The following is a 16,947-nucleotide window of genomic DNA, read 5'->3' as shown; positions in this document are numbered from 1 at the left end:
TGTCTCTGCAGGTTGCAAGCCCCTTTTCGTTGAGGTTTTGTTCTGTAGTTGTAATCCTTGCAAAAATACAGGAATCCAGTTCTGGAGATGAGCACATAGAAAGCATAATCCTCCTCTGACTAAGCATTCAAAAAGCCTGAGGGGCTATTTCTAGAAGGGGCCAAAGCTGCTAACTTGCCAAGGTAAACAGTAGTTATGGCCTTATGGCTTATAGCTCATTTTGCTTCCACAAGAGCAAAACTTGAAATATCCTTACAGCTTACTGTTTCCTGTGTAAAGATAATATCTTAGCAGTGGACATGGTGAACATGTCTCCTGGACAGTTGGGAAGTAGATGCTGAAGAAAAGAAAAGCAATTTTGAGACACCCACAAAAAAGCAGGTAAGATTATATTTGTAGAACCTGTCCAGACTTGCTGTGCTATTCAGGAGGGGCCCAAACAAGTGTTTTGGCACATTTGTACTGTTGATTTTACCTTGATGTGGTTTTGTGCAATATTTAGCATGAGAACACACTTTTTTTCTACCCCAAACTACATTTCTGCCAGGAGGAGGAGATGCACCATGTTAGCAGGAGGGTCTCTAAAGCCCCACTCCCAGGCTCAGCTGCAATAGTCTGTATACAGAGACCTATACCACGGTTCCTAGACTACAGGTCTGAACAACCCTGTGGAGCAGGGTTTGTGTGAATCCCCCTAAACTTCAAGATACTGTGTAAAACTTGAGGCACCCAGGAGTTGGGACAGCTGTGTTCTCTGGACAATTTACAAGCCACCAACAATATAAGACTGCACATGTCCAAAATTCTGCCATTATGAGCACGAATTATATCCACTTGCTATTCAGTTTCACCCTGGGTTTTACTGTGGAAAGACTTAACGTTTGCACAGAACCTGAAACAATAGCTTCAAAGATATATATTCTCAACCAGAAATAAAATAAAAAATAGTGAAATTTTGTAAGAGAAGTATGAGATAAATGCCATTTTACTGAATGAATTCACCTGAAAGAACACATCAACCAGAAAATTGTTCTCTACATGCACCTGAATGCTCTTTGATTGCTACAGTCAGTCACAGACCATCACATTAGTCTGTGAAAGAAGAAACTGCAGACTAACTGCAGAGACTTGGGGACATTAGGCCAGCAGGGCTTGGAGACACTCTGAAAGTTTCTCTCCTAGCTCATACAGTGCGACTCTGCTGAGCATTTTGCGTTTAGCTAACTGCAGAGGAGACTGTCAACTATTTTTCCAAGTGCTAATCATGCCACTTTTGTGGAGAATAAAATAGGGACATAATAGGAACAAGAAGTGCCGAGAAAGAGGAGGATGGAGATGGCCCATCTGAGAGCAGCATTTCAGATGCTTGCAAGGTTGATGGGCCCAGGCTGCACAGTCCTTCAGTCCAGTGCTACAGTGCAACATCACAATCTCTTTCAGTTCTCATCTGAACCAATCATTTATCTTTTACTTATTTTAATTATTGGGTAAATTGGTCATTTCCTTATTCTGACATTTTAATTTTCTTTGAAGAGAGAGAGTTATTAGAGAAAAACTACCAAGATCATCATCTTATATCATCACTCCTCAAGATGGGAGCAGACTTTTTCCCTTTGAGTGATGTTTGCACAATGTTCGGATATAAGAAAGGCCTGAATAACTCACACAAACAATCTACTATATCCAAAAGGCACAGAAACTACACACACATACACACACACACACAAAAATAAAAAAATGCATTTAACATTTTTTACCCCTTTTTCCAGTTGAAAATTTGGAAATAAATGTGGAGTGATTTAGTTCAGGATTATTAAGTCTATTTGACCCTTAAGTCATATACTGACATTTTAATTTTGCTGTCTGACATTTAACAAATCCTTGGCAGTCCTGAAAAAGTTAATGATTACAGAAGAAGCTCTCCGCACAGTTAACTTAAATGTATGCAAGTACAATAATTAACAGTACCTTTTGTTTCATCATATAAAATTGTTCACAATGGTGATTTTTAATTGCATATTCAGCATGTAGATATATTCACAGCATTTTGACTAATAGCTTGCCCTATTTCTGAAAGGGACTTAAAATAGCAGTACTTAAAAAAGTAGTTAGGCAACAAGAAGTAGAGAATGCTATAATAACAATTTGTAATATTTCTAACATTTGTCAGAGTTCTCTCTCCTTCACGCAAGTGACCCGGGGAGCCAGTATTACTGGAATGAAAGTGTTACAGTGCCTTTGCAGATTTCCTACAACAGAATCCTGTCCCTCCCAGCTATTTGCAAGAAGTCCTACAGGAACAATTATGAAATACTCTCATTCATTTGGCACAATGGCATATGGAAATTTCCTGCAACACTAATTACTATGGTTGCAATTTTTAGCCAAAAATGTCAGTGTCTAGGATTTAATTAGTCTGCTGCAGGATTTTAAAACTGACCTTCTATTTTAGTTAATTAATTTGCCCGGTTTTTTTCTTTTTTCTTTTTTTTTTTTTCTTTCAGAGGACCCTGTCAGATCAGTTTTTAGGAGATTTTAATTAAAAAGAAATCACTACTTCAAATTCTAGCACAATATCTAAAAGCAGTTTTAAAATATTTTTAGCAAATAAAAGCAGTGAGGTCAAGTTCCTATTGCTTTAGAGTGCCCCTCTTGAGTGCTAAGACTGCTAACCGAGTATTTGTGAAAGGCAGTTTGCAAAATGTAAAAGTGTAATTAAGTTTTCCCCCAATTAACAGTTCACTCCTATGCTTTCATCAGCACTCTCTGCTGATACTTTTTTTTTTTTTTTTTTTACCGGATTTTCTTACAGCATTAATTAGAGTTCTGTTTCTAAAACTAAAAACCAACATACTAAAAATCCTGGACAGTTTGAATTGTCTCAGTTTCATGTCAGTGGCTGAGGCTGATTTCTCATTCGAACCAGAAATCTTGATATAAATTCAGTTTCAGAGCTATAAAGACAGACCTGTGAGAAAGATTTTTTTTGTTCATTTTTATCTTGACATGAGCCAAAATATGCCTTTTATTCTATCCTCTTTCTTTGTGACAGTTACTCTGCTGAGAAGTTACACATTACTCTTTCCTGTGGAGAAAATTAAAAACAAGCTATCTAGCAGTTCCAGCTCTGCAGCGCATTCCAGCTACTGAACTGTGTCATACTGTTTTAAAAGAACTACAGTACATCTCCTGAAATGGAAGAAGCTGTGACTTTTTAGGTGCAAAAGAATCAATAAAAGGATGGAAAGTACATGGACATAGCTGAGACTGCTCTTGACACACAAACCCAGACACAGTTATGAGCTATGGTGTACCATAACGGTGGGGGCTTTACAGCTAAGATTTCATCATTAGTAGTATGAATGCTGCTAGCTAACCCATGCAAATGAGCACTACGCTTGTGAAAGACAGTGCACTTCAGTGTGCAAAATGAAAAACTTTGGCTGGAGCCATTCATTAACTTCTAAAAAATAGTGTATTAAGTCTGGTAAAGTATCTCGATAAGACCGTGCAGCCTTGAGCAGTTCCTCTTGCCACTGAGCAGTGTTGACATGCCTAGGAGGAAAGCATACTAGGTCTGTAACAAATACTGAGAAGTAATTAAATTTCTTTCTCATCAGGGGTGCTGCCCTCCACCAGTTAAGACCTGGAAGAACTGTGTTCCCACTGCCAGCCCTTTCTGCTCTGCTGGCATAGAGACAAGAGCTTTGTATCCAACTTCAGTTTTACCACATTTTCATTTCTTTTTCCATCCTTCTAGGTTGCCTTTCAGAGACAATTAATTTGAGGTTTTCACAGTGTTTTTCCTTACTCCTTGTTTTGTTTGTTTGTTTTTCTCCAAAAAATAAAGAGGCAGGTGAATTCTTCTGAGTCATTGAATCGGAAAGACTTCCCAGGACAGTCGTCACATCTTGCTTACTCTTCAAAGGCTGTTCCTAAGGCCTACCTGGTGCACTTCAAAGAAAAGGATGAGAAGTTCCATGTGAGACAAAGCGTATTTACCTAGAAAACTTGGTAAGATTGTCTTGCAGTAGCACTTGAAAAGCTGAATGCTCCCTGCTCCCTACTGCTGCATGTCCTTCAATGTTCATGCTGCGAGACTTTGAGGCAGTCATTGTCCTCCAAGTTCAATGTCTGCCTGGTGACGGAACATTTTTCAATAGGTCTCAAGTACCCAGAGAGTTTCACTGTTATTCTTTCCCAGCCATCAAGTGCAGAACACAGCTAAAACTAGTTAAAAACAGAGGACAGCATTTTTGAAAAATGCAGGTAATCTTAGCTCTCTCTGGCAAGGCTTGCAGTGGATCTGTAATCATAGATCCACCTACTTCCCTCAAACTCATACTCATCCAGAGACAACACAGGTGTAAGAGTGGCATAACTGTGATACAGTTATTACCATTGAAGAAAGCCCTGGTGAGACATAATCCCAGAGCTATCACCTAGGATAGCCAGTAGAACAAGCAACAGCTGCACTGATGCACATCCACCACTCAATCCATCTGCTTCTGCCAATGTTCTGGTACAGGGAAGTGGCTCCCTTACAATGCAAGATGCTGCTAAGTTTTAGGTATAGAAGAAATGCTTCATTCATTAAAGAAGATCAGGTTGCAGAAGAAGTAATGAGTGAGGAGGAAAAAGTGCAGATAGAAAAGAAGTGAGATTTGAAGGAGGGGAGAAAGTATTGGAGGAAAAAAATGGAGATGATGGCTATTTAACACCTAAAAAAAAAAAAAAAAGAAAGAAATGAATCACAGCTTCACAGCACCTCGTCCATAGTTAATGCCAGTATCTGCCAGTGAGCAAACATGACGGTGAGCTGAGGGTCTGCCAGTAAGGTTGCTCAGAAGAACATGTCTCATCACTGGTACATTATGAATACTGCATCAATTCACTTTTGGTACAAAATCTCTCTTCAATACCATGAAATCCCCAAAATGCAGGAACCTGCATCAAGTGTTTCATAATTTCTTGGGATCTGCTTTTGATGTTGCCCCATGATTCATTCATCAAAAGGGGCCCTCTGGACCTTTACAAAGTGCATGTGCTTTCCTTCATTTCTTGGCTTGCCTCAAGACACAAATTCTCTTCAGATATGCCTTTTCTTGTGTTGCTGGTCTCTTTCTTGTGCTAAAACCTGTCAGGGCAAGGTAAAGCAAAACTGCATCATTGTATGACACTGAGTTAAACTTCATGAACTAATGAAAAGAGAGGTGAGTTTTCTCTCCTATTTTAACCTATTTTAACTACTGAGCACACCACAGAGCAGGAGAGGCTTTGTTTTACATACGACTGAAGGAGGATGAGTGGCTGCAGTGCTTGTTCACTCTGTCCTCATCGGGGGAGGGAATTTAATAGCTTGAGCCTTTAGCTGAATGTTTCACAAGCAGCATCTAAGTTAAAAATCAAAGAATTCTTTCTCTTTAAACAAGAATCACAGAGAATGTATTGCCTTTTAGTTCCATGTTAACTGTTGACCATTTAACAGTTCAAAGCAAGTTCTGAAAAGCATCGAATATAGAATTTGCTTATTATTATATGCTAAATGAATGGGTGACTATTGCAGTCTCAGGAACCAGAGAGCAGACTAGTAGTAATCACTTGTGAAATGAAATTAAGCTTACAGGCAGCTAGACCGAACACCTCATTTCTGCACTACCATTAATAGTTTTGACTTTGTGCTGTGCAATGTACATTCCAAGGGCAGAATTTTATTAACCTGAACATATTTTGAGCTCATCAAGTTAAAAATCAAGCAAGCAAAAGAAAGAAGATTCAGTGCATCTTTCATAATATTTATACTGTTAGAAGCTCCAAAGCTTTCCTGAATTGCCTGAAATCATTAGCTGATCTTCTTGTTACCTTCACAGTCTGAGAGGAAAGCTCCCTTTCTGCCAGATTTGTGTGTCTGCAACTTTATCACAAAGGACCCAGCAGACTTCCTGTACCCATAGTTGCATTAATTTTCATGTTCCTTCAATAGCTGGAGGTGCTTGTTCTGCCTTCAATAAAATAACCCCTTACCAATCAATAAAAAAAGCAGAGAATATGAATCTTTCAAAATCGATAATATGTACAATAATTACACAAGTATGCTAGTGACAGCCAGTGTGTCAAAGCAAATCCCAAGACCCATGATCTCAAAGCCTTCAGAAAGCAGCAAAAAATGATGCAATTTTATTCACTTGTGCTTTTGTATGAACCAGTGTCAAGATTAGATGATGAGTGGGTGTATTAACTCCTCAGCCTGTTCCCTCAGCTTTCACAAAACAGGCTCTGCTTAAATGCAAGGATTTTCAGTGTGATCAAAAACTTTCTACTGCTGGCTGCCCACTGAAATGGCAGAGTTCAGATGGAGTAGCAAGGAACAAAACATTGTATATGAGTGCTCACCCCTCACACTAGCCATTTATGTGGTACAAAAAGGATTCACAAGGCAGCCTTACAGATGGAAAAATCACAAGGATAGTTAGATATGATTGGAACAATGCGAGCTGCAAGCAGCTTGAAAAGTCTGCTCTCAGTGGGGAGCTGGTCCCTTGGGTGATGGGCTGGGGTACTCCCTCACGACGTTTTTCAGTCATATTAGGAAGTTAGCTGGTGGTTGCTTTAGGGAATGCACTGCTTCCTAAATAATACATTGGTGTCATGTTTTTAAGAAGCCTGCAGTCTTCAAATTCCAAGATATCAAACAATTTCCGCATAACTGCACAACCTTTTCAAACACAAAGGCTTTTCTGAATCTGAGATATTTGTAGGCTGCGGATGGATTTCTTACAGTATTTCTTAGCACTTATTCTGAGCTCAACGCTCTCGTCTGTTCACTTTCCTACAAAGAAAGTACAGAATTTGATAGTAGGAAATGATAAGAGAGGTAAGGGTGGTTGACGCAAAAGTGTGTACTTTCACATTTGCCCACACTGCTGCAGCAGTGCTTGTTCTAGCCTAACCTCAGTTTTCAGCGCTTTTCCAAAGCCTAGATTCACAAGCTCAAATTTCTCTGGTTTTGACCATTTCTAACGTACAGCGTAATAGAGTAGGCACCTTCGGCAACCCAGTCCTTCCCGTGTTGGTGAAGCAAAGCTTAAAACTGCTCTCAACTTTCATCCCTTCAAGTACACTCAGGTCAAGGAATATGAAAAGTACTTTACAAACAACTTCTACTACCCGTCATTCCTTCTCTCTTTTTTCTTTCTTTTTTTTTTTATATATATATATATATATTTGCTTGTGAATACAAATTTCTGCTTATATTACAGTTAGTTATTTCAAGCAGAACATACTACCCAGAGTTTGCTGAAAAATCTTTTCTGGGGAAGATATAACAAGATGTATATAAACACCAACCACAGCTTGGCCACTCATTTATGTTGTTGCCCAAAACTGTTGTGAAATAAAGGCAAGGTGAGAACTTGGAATAGAGAAAATAGTAAAAATAAAATAAAATAAAAGTTTAAAGGTACATTTATATTGATGTTTCAAAGAACCACATTAGAGCTCAGGTTTATCAGCAGGGAACTGGATACACTGATATCAAACAGCAGCTCTAGACTGTCAGTCAAGAGTTCAGCTAAATCTTGTTTATGAGCATCTGCAGTTTTTAGAAATCCTTTGAAGATAAAGTGAGCTTGGACGTATCCTGCATTTCCTGTGCCCTTGAACTCCAATGAGAGCAGAAAAGTCATTTTAAAGGAAACTTTCCAGAGTTACAAACATTGCCCTTTGATGAGGTTTTAGACTATCAAGTCAGAAAAACTATGAATTTAACTGGACCACAGGACTAAGCATGGATGTGATCAAAACACAAGAGAAAAAGAATCAATTTGAAGAGGTAAATGATTCAAGGACATAAAAGTGAGTATGACCCCTTTATATTTTCAATTAATCCATGTCTTTCTCTGCTATTTCCATCGCCCTTAAGTATAGCCTCTTACAGTGATGGAACCTCCATTTGCATCCTCCCCATTTTATTTTTCCTCCTCAGCTTATGTTTTCCAGGTATTTTAAGGGCTCTGCTAGCCTTTACAGACAGGGAAGACTGGAAAATGTACAGAACAGAAACTATGAGCCTGTAATCAGCAGGAGGGAAGTTTTTCTGAAAGACTGAAAATCCAAATAAAACCTAACATTGCCTTGGGGCAGGCCATTTGCAGTTGTCTTATTATCTTGGAGCCTTACGCTGCTACCTAGCTTATCTAGTGCAGTGGCCTGCACACAAAAAAGACAGGCAAACAGAGATGAGTATCTGCGGAGCTCTTTTGGCATCAGCATGTTTCTCTCCCTTCTTTTTTGGGGCCTCCTGTTTGAAAAGTTTCCCTATTCATTCCCACTGTAGGCTTCAAGAGAAGAGAATTTGCATTTTTTAAAATGCTCAGTGTCAGGTGACCTATACTTCATGGGATACATGTACGTGTGTGTGTATGTGTACAGATTTGATGTATTTAATTTCTTCTTCACAGCAATGGAAAGAATAAACCTGAGTTTCAAGGTGCATGCAAGTAGATCCTAAATATGATAAATATTAAGGGTGATCAAATCTTTGAGTAAAACTCCCTGTCAAAAACAAAATAAAACAAAACAACAACAAAAAAAAACAACAGTAGAGACCTATTTTAGAAAGATGGAAACAAAGAAACATGCAAAACTTTAACATAGTAGTGGAAGTTTCAGCTTGGTTTGTTTTTCCAATTCACTGCAGCAGTGTATTGCCATATTATCATTTAGACAGAGAGCAGCAGATCTGTAGACTGGATAAATAAGATTTGCAATTAAGTCCTCCTTGAAAGAAATGCCAAAATTCACCACCAGGACTCTGCAAAGAATTTCATCTTTTTTTTTTTAACCTGTTCTAATAAATGAGGTGACAGATGGCCCCTGATTCAATACAGGGTTGCACTGGCTCAGGGGGCTTTGCTTGTTCATGGGAAGCAGCTGAACCCCAGGACTGGGCTGCACCCTGGGAGCTGCCTTTTGTTTTAATGCCTAAAGCTTCACGCTTTTGTCTCCCCTCCAATCCCCATCCCCCCCTCCCCGCCCCCCCTCCCTCCCTCCTCTTTTATTTTTTATTTTTGTCAAATCCACACAATAGCTGACAATGATTCCTCACTAGGTTTCCTTTTTGTACCATTGGCAATCGTTTTGCCCTCCTACAGTTCTTAGAGGGAAAGGCTTGGGTAGCTTTCCCATATTGACCTCCTTATCTGTGCAGCCAGCAGCAACATTGGCAGTGCCGGAAATTGGGTTTGTTAATTAAACTAGTGCTCCCTCTGTTGGCTGGATGTCAGCCCCCCCGGAACAAGGGCTTGCACAGCCAAGGATTGCATTGATTTCTGTAAAAACAGATGCACTGGATTGAGTTAGTGCTCAGAAGATATCCCAGAGTTGCAGTTGTCTTGCAAATGAAAACTGGGTCCCGAATAAGCCCCTTCACCGAGTGTAGCCTGAGCACATCACAGAAATACAGGCTGAATAATTTGGAACACTTCAGAAAATGTTTACTCCTTGCGTGTGCCACTAAGACTTTCCCTGCCTTTTACACCCACGTCAATCAGAAATAATTTAGAGAGCTTGAGGTCTACCTGGCAAAGAAGTGAAATAATTCAGACCTTTATGCCTTAATGCTGTGGAATACTAAATGAAGTCTAAGAATTAGATTTATTTCATGTCACTTCAGTTTGTACTCAAATTCAACTCAGGAAGGTTTCAGAGACAAAACTTGGCACCTTTATTCTATCTGCATCTTCCAAGTAGCTGCACAACGCAGAAAAATGTGGATGAGTGCACACATTCAAGGTTTAATGTGAGAAAATGCATCTTGTTCAAGTTGTTTAAGATCTGCACTTCAAAGCCGTGTAGCACTTTGTGTAAAATTGTACATAAGCAGTTTGCTCAGGTTTGAGAGTTATACTGTCTCAGTGTTTTCCCGTCACTTGCCTAAGAAGAATGAAGAACTTTCCACCGAGGAACTAAATTACACATCTAGAAGCTGATGGAATATCTTGGGTTCCTGTGTTTATCTCACTCATGTTGATGGAAGGTGAGTCAAAAGAGTGTAATGAAGTTTTGCCCCCCTTGCTCCATTATGACATGGTGATAGAGAGCCTCATTATTACACTGTTCTGTTTATGAGGATAGGACCAGACTTGTGAAAAACTGTGATTAACCAGACTTTCCACATAATGCTGAATATCCTCATTGCACATCTTATGTTTCTGAACTAATGCTGTTCTCCACTTTGAGGAAGCCATACATATCAACTTTTAAATTAATTACCTACCTGGTGGTCTGTTGCGAGATAAATACACTTGAGGCTGTTATTAGCAAACAACATTATCCTGTATGCAGCCCACTGGGCTGTCAGGTAATGCTCGTGTAAGGGGAGAGTGTCTCTTGCTTCGCACTATGTATTTTTGGATCATTTGAACTTTGGAAACTAAGAGGATACAATGCAAACTAAATAAGAATACAAAGACATACATGCTTCAGCTAAGCTCAGGAGCTCTGATCCTACCCCTTTGTAACAAACTGCCACCTGCAGAGGCATCTCTTGGCAGGGCTCTGGCACTGGCTGCTTTGCTGAGGCTCTGAGCAGGCAACAGGGAGTTGTCTCACCTCATCTGATCTTGCTGGACATGAGCTATGTTCCTATCCAGACCCATTCCCAAAGCTTGTCCACTTTGATAGCTCCCTGAAAAGATCTCCTTCCTCTGTAGAAAATTATACTTTTTTTCCTTACCTCTTATTTTCTTCTATTTCTCTCCTATTAAATCTATTTATCATCTCAGTTGTTATCTCAGACTGGTTTAAACTTGCTCTCCTTGAACATTGTGTTTTATTTACTTGCTGCTGAAGCCACAGTATCTGCCAGCACCTAGCCCTCCCCACAACCTTTTCTGGTGTCAATCTTTCTCTGCATTTCCCATTTGTGTTAGCTTAAATCTCACTGAAATCATTTCTGGCATTTCAGGTACCACAGGGAAGATCAATACTAATTAGGAGAGCGTATTGTAATAGAGATGTATTAAAATTTTTCATTCTTATGGGCTGATTTTATTCCTACTGAAGGGTAAAATAAGGCAACAATTTAGTGACAATTCCCTTTTCCTGAACAGAGCTATATATCAAGTTAGCTAAGAGCTTAGCAGGGCATGCTGTGTTTGCCTACAGTAAAAGCCTTATTCCTTCCTATCAAAACACTTGTTCTGAGTTACTTTGGATATAGAATAGCCTATTAAACAGACCTTGGTTCTGACCTAAATGTAGGAAATGGCTAATATGTGTCTTACAGCCCTGAAGACCACTGAGAAATTATTTTAATGAATGCATATCATTTTTTTTCTTCTTTATTGGGAAAAAAGATACAATCACAGCACTGCTTTCTTCCTTCTAGGCAAATGCAGAGGTCTTGTTCCCTTTCTTGGGGTATAAATCCTTTGCACAGCACTATCAATGGGGGCAGAGAAGGCAGGACACGTAGTTACAAAGTTTTAAAGCTTGCATACAATTTCATAAAAGCGTCAAACTCCGCATGAAAATCCTCAGTCAGCTCCTAACGGAGAGATACTCCTCCTGTCTTCGTCAGGGAAAGAGTCCATAGAGATTACATCAAAAACCTACAGTGAGACGGAGGAGTCTCTGCGTGACTTCCACCACCAGGAGGGGCCATAGCTGCAACCAAGAACGTGTCCTTGACTTGTACCACACCCGTGTCTTCCCTGCATCAAAACCAAAAATGACTTAATTCTTTCTCTCATGTCATTGCCAACTCCCCAAAACCAGTGAATTTGCCTGCTCTCCTTGCACTAACACTCCTTAATGGATAGTGCAGAGCACCCCACGCCATCTCTGTGCTATTAAGTGCACCTCAGAAAGTGGAATAGAGTCATAGCACAACATAAGGACAGGCTTTACTGTTTACTGCAAATGAAAGCAGGTGGGGGGTGAGCTTTTCGCAGCCTGGTATTAAAAGGTAACTGTCTGCATCTCCGTTGCTGTCAGGAAGAGCTATTCTAAAGCAAATGGATGCCTGACAGTGCTTGTTCTAGCAGTTTCAGTTGAAAATAATGACCTCAGACTTTAGTTAAGCATTTAACAAACAGCAAATTAAGATTTGCATTCTCAGAGAAATTACTGGAACAGGCCTAATCTCTGGACTGCCAATCAGACAGTGAAAAAACATTAGAGGAATAAATTGCTGTCTCCGATCCTTCTGCCTGTCTCCAGACAGGCAAGCCCCCAGCCCCAAGAGAACATACATCACCAGAGTTTGTCCCCCGAGACAGGCACTGTCTCCCCAGAGGCCATCCTTTTGCAACATACTGTAACTTGGCGTGGTTGGGGTACAGACCCCATGTGCTGCATTTCCTCAGTGTTAGCACCAGCCCAGCAGCCCCTTTCCCTCTGCTCACACATTGGAGCTGAGTCCTTTCTCTGGAGCTTTGCTTAGGTGCCTTTGCCATCAGCAGTGCCTGCAGTTACACCTGACTAACAGAGCAGAGGCTTAATGCCTGTTTTGCTGACAATTCTGAGGCTTCCTCTTGAAAATCAGAACTTGCTTTTGTTTTGTTTGCTTCTTTTATTTTGCTTAAACGGTCTTGGCAGTAATTCTGTCAACACACTGTCTCTTTCTTCTCTGAAAAACTGCTGCTAAATTTCAACTGAAAACGTGCAGTGGGCAAAGAAAAAGCCTGGACTGCAGTGTCAAAAGGCTTGAAAGCCTCATCACATTTTTGTTCCAGTCCATAACGCTGCTACCCTTGGGGTAGAATGGAGGGTTAGATGTGAATGATGTCCAAGCCTTGGAAAAGTGCAGTGAGACTGCTGCTAGATCAGTCCATCTGGTGGTTTAGAGTCTTTATGGCTTGCTGTGAGACAATTGCACAGCTCCCTTCATGCATGAAAGAAGCAGAGAAGACATAGGGTTGCAGTTGTGATGTGAAATGTGCTGTCTGACAGCAGTCTGAGTGCCACCACAACCCAACAGCATGAGAGAGCAGCACAAGAGGGGCAACGAAACCTAAGCAGAGGAATGGGGCAGGGAGAAGCAGTCTCTCTTTCTTCAGTGACACACAGGAGTTCTGATTCTCAGTGCTTGTCAGACAACTATTCTTCCCCCTGAAAATGATCATTAATGATTGGTGATGAAATGAAATGAATTGAAATGCTAATTCCTGTTCCAGCTTTGCCTAGCGAATCCCTGTCTTCTGACTCCATGTAAGGCTTCCCACCTATGGATTCCCTACTACACCTTGAGCGAGGAAGGGACCTGAGGTGTAACTGTCATGCATTCAGGGCCATCAGTAGCCCCTTACCTCATAATCCAAGTTTTCCAGCCCTGCAGGCTCCTTGCTTTGTCAGTTAATTCTCTACAAATGTTTAGTAGTTCAAAAGTCCAACAGGCTCTGCAGAAGTTTCTAACCAGAGGTTTCTTGCCCACTGCTCTAGAAATATATGCAAGGAGTCATACTCCCACCTGATTTTCTCCAGTTCAGTTTCCATACCAATCTAAAGTATCAGGCTTCTAAAGCATACAGGAAGTATCTTCTTATCCATCCTTGGTGCTTCTCCTGTCTATTCCTCTTCCTGGTCTGTGAAATAAAAGTGTCCTTCCCCCTTTGTCCTTAGAAAGGCTCAATCAGCCCCCCTTCCCCCTCCCACCCCCACTCCTTTTCCCCTTCCCTGTTATAAGGCTATCAGTTGACTCTTATTTTAAGCTGGTTACTCAGTCTGAGGATACTTCATTTCAACAGAAAAATATCAAAGCGTAACCTTTCTCCACAGTCATTTCCCTTCTTTGTCTCTGAAATGTTCCCAGGCTGAAGATAAAAAGACAATAGAGAACGTAAACAAGGTCCTGACTCAACATGTTATTTTCATCATAGGTATGGGCTATATATATACTTAAGTATATACATAAGTATATACACATATATAACCTATGTATATATACCCTACTGAATTTAGGAGTAGGTATCAGTAGAATAACAGTAATTTAAATGTAGTGTATGGGGTTTTTTTGCTAAAAAACCAACCAACAAACAAACAAAAAAACTGAAATAGAATTAGTTGAAATATATAACAAAACTAAATAATATTAGCTATATTTTCAAATTTTCAGTACTAATGGTTTGTTAAAAATTACCTAACTATTCATTTTAGTTCATTTTGTTACTTATCAGAGCTGGTTTAAAATTCTTAAACAAAAATCTAAATTTCTAGCGGAAAATACTAAATTCCTTAGCAAGAACTGCTTTCCTGTTGGAAAGGCCTGACAGCTTCAGTGGCGCTCTTATTCAGTGAGCAACAGAACTGAAATAATTGTGGCAGAGACAAAGATATGGTCTTGATAATGTACCTCAGTTTGCTAGGAGTAACTGTTAAATGTGTATGCTATTTTCCAAAAGAACTGATGCAAGGAGTAGAAATAGGAATGCTCCCAAAATGTTAGACTAATACTTCTGAACCCATCGTTTCAATAACAACAAATCTGGATTTTATGCACAACTTGTTAACACTGCTCACTCATTGGTGGTGTCCAGAAGTCGGTGTTTGAAAACCATAGCTTGATGATAGGATACAGTGGGAGCTAACTATTATTGAAGGATTTGGTATAATACTTTACTAAAAACATGGGGGGAGAGAGAGAGAGACACAGAGAGAGAGTGAGAGTGAGAGAGAGACAGAGAGAGAGGAAGAAAGAAAATTACAGTTAGGATCCTTGCCTAGATTCCCAGGAAAGCTTTGCACAGAATATGGAAAGAACCAAGATGTCCTATGGGGGCCACATCCATTTCCTGAGGTATTTGAGGGAAATAAACATTCAGTAGATGCCACGTATTATGTATTAGCTATCTGAAGAATCAAACCAGGACAGCATATAGAAAGTGTCATCTTGCATCACGTAAAGCAGAATTAATGGGGTATAAAGCCAGTGAGAAGAAGGATAGAAGAAAAACACACTGATGAATCTCATATGGTCTGCATAAACTCTATCGTGATATATAGCGATACACAAGTATATACACACCACTAGTAAACTGCCAATTTGCAAATCCAAGAAGATGTGTATGTTTCCATTTTGTGAATCCAATGAAATGTGTATATTTCCATTATACAGCTTTTTCTGGGACAGGTTGTATGATATACACAAGGACTTCACTAGTGTAATTATGAGGTACAAGCCAAGAGAAAGAAGGAGAAGGAAGTAGATTTTCCCTGTTCGTGGCAGGAGGGATGAAACTAGATGATCTTTAAGGTCCCTTTCAACCCAAGCCATATTATGATTCTGTGATTTTGAGCTGATCTCTTCTTTCTTGTTCTTGCCCCTTGAACAGTGTGAACCATCTTTTGAAGAGATTCAATGGAAGAACAACATACTCTCTTCCCTCCTGGCCTTCTAAAATAGTGTGGAGGATTAAGAAGATAAAAGCTATGAAACTTTCTTGCATGTAAACATTCTCCAAAATCTAGAATCTAAAAGAGATTTAAAACATATTTTTCTTCTCTTATTCTGTGACAGCCAAGTGAGTTCTCTCATTAATAGATCAAGTATAAATAGCCCACACAGTTAGCTTTGGTAATTTTCAAAATATGATATGCATAAATTTAACTTTATAATATCATAAGTGTGACTATAAGAAGAAATAATAAATGATACTCTCCATAATGCAGTTTTAAATGCTGTCAGAATTTTTTATTGCTGCAGCAAGAATTGTACGATCCATCTTGAGGAGTACTAGGAAGATAATTTCCCTTCTTCTATGCCTGCTCCCAGTGCCTTACAATCCAAAGCAAAATAATTTGCAGCAGTCCTTCTTAGGTAGTTCAACTGATATTTTGCCTCTGAACTGGAACAGCAGCACTTTGGGCTGAGTTCAGTTTGGAGAATTTAAGAACAATTGACAGGGAACCCTCTAGGCCATGTCATCTGGGTCCACAAATGCTACTGGTTTCAGTAGTCTGCAACATCTTGGAACCACTAGAGACAAAAGAATATGAAATCTAAAACTGAAAAAATCTAAAACTGCTGTGACTATAGTCTACAGAGACATGCTTGCACCTATACTATGTGGTAGCTTGAGTAACAGTAACTTTTTAATTGGGACAGCACACAGATTGGCACAGTCAACCATACATTTGCTCAGGTATTGAGTCAGACCATGGAAAGACCATGCAAAGCCCTGTTTTGCCATGACTGCCTTTTCAGTAGCTTTGAGCATCTTTATGAGGGCATTGGAAGGCGTAGCAGTCAGTCTCCCATTTGCCTAACTCTTCAAAGTGCAGTCACAAGAAGAAAGTAAATAGAAGTAAATAGAAGCAAATAGCGGGCATGTGAAGCATGTTGTTCTTGATTAACCCAGGAAATATGATATCTACAGGAGTAGAAAATATTACACAAAATTATCCAAGATCCTGACCTTTATCAAATATGTAATACATTCTGGGTCTTACGGGATACCTGGATGAAGCACAGGGTTGTGGAAAGCCTTCTGTTGTCTATGCCTGGCTGACATTCTTCCATTAGCTTGTCCCCAGCAAAAACTGCAGTCTGTCCATTTACCTTCCCTCAGAGCACAGTCTCAGTCTAGTTGGAGCTGAACACCACTACTTCAGATGGTCTGAGACAGGTAGCACAGTAACCTACCAAGGGCCAGGAGAACACATTTCAGTTTCATTTACAAAATTCTCTGATCACAAATTAATCCAGACCAGGCTCAAAGGTTAAGTCCTGCTTGCCAAAAAGTCTTCCAAAACTGAGAATGACCCACCCAAGAAACGTATCCACCAATGTTCATGTTGTTCACTAGACCTGTGCCAGTGAAAAGCTCTGGTTTTAAAGTGATGTAAGCTAAGACCAAACACTAGCTGTAGAGTTTGGTCCTGAAGAAATCAGATTGAGTTGCAGTACATTTACAATTCATCTTTTCAAAACAGCCTGTCCTCAGGGAT

The sequence above is a fragment of the Cyrtonyx montezumae genome, unplaced genomic scaffold (genome assembly GCF_038088225.1).
Source record: "Cyrtonyx montezumae isolate F1298 unplaced genomic scaffold, pur_monq_1.0 scaffold_3, whole genome shotgun sequence".
In the NCBI taxonomy this organism is placed as follows: Eukaryota; Metazoa; Chordata; class Aves; order Galliformes; family Odontophoridae; genus Cyrtonyx; species Cyrtonyx montezumae.
The sequence above is the reverse complement of the archived record's forward strand: the minus strand, read 5'-3'. Positions refer to the sequence as shown.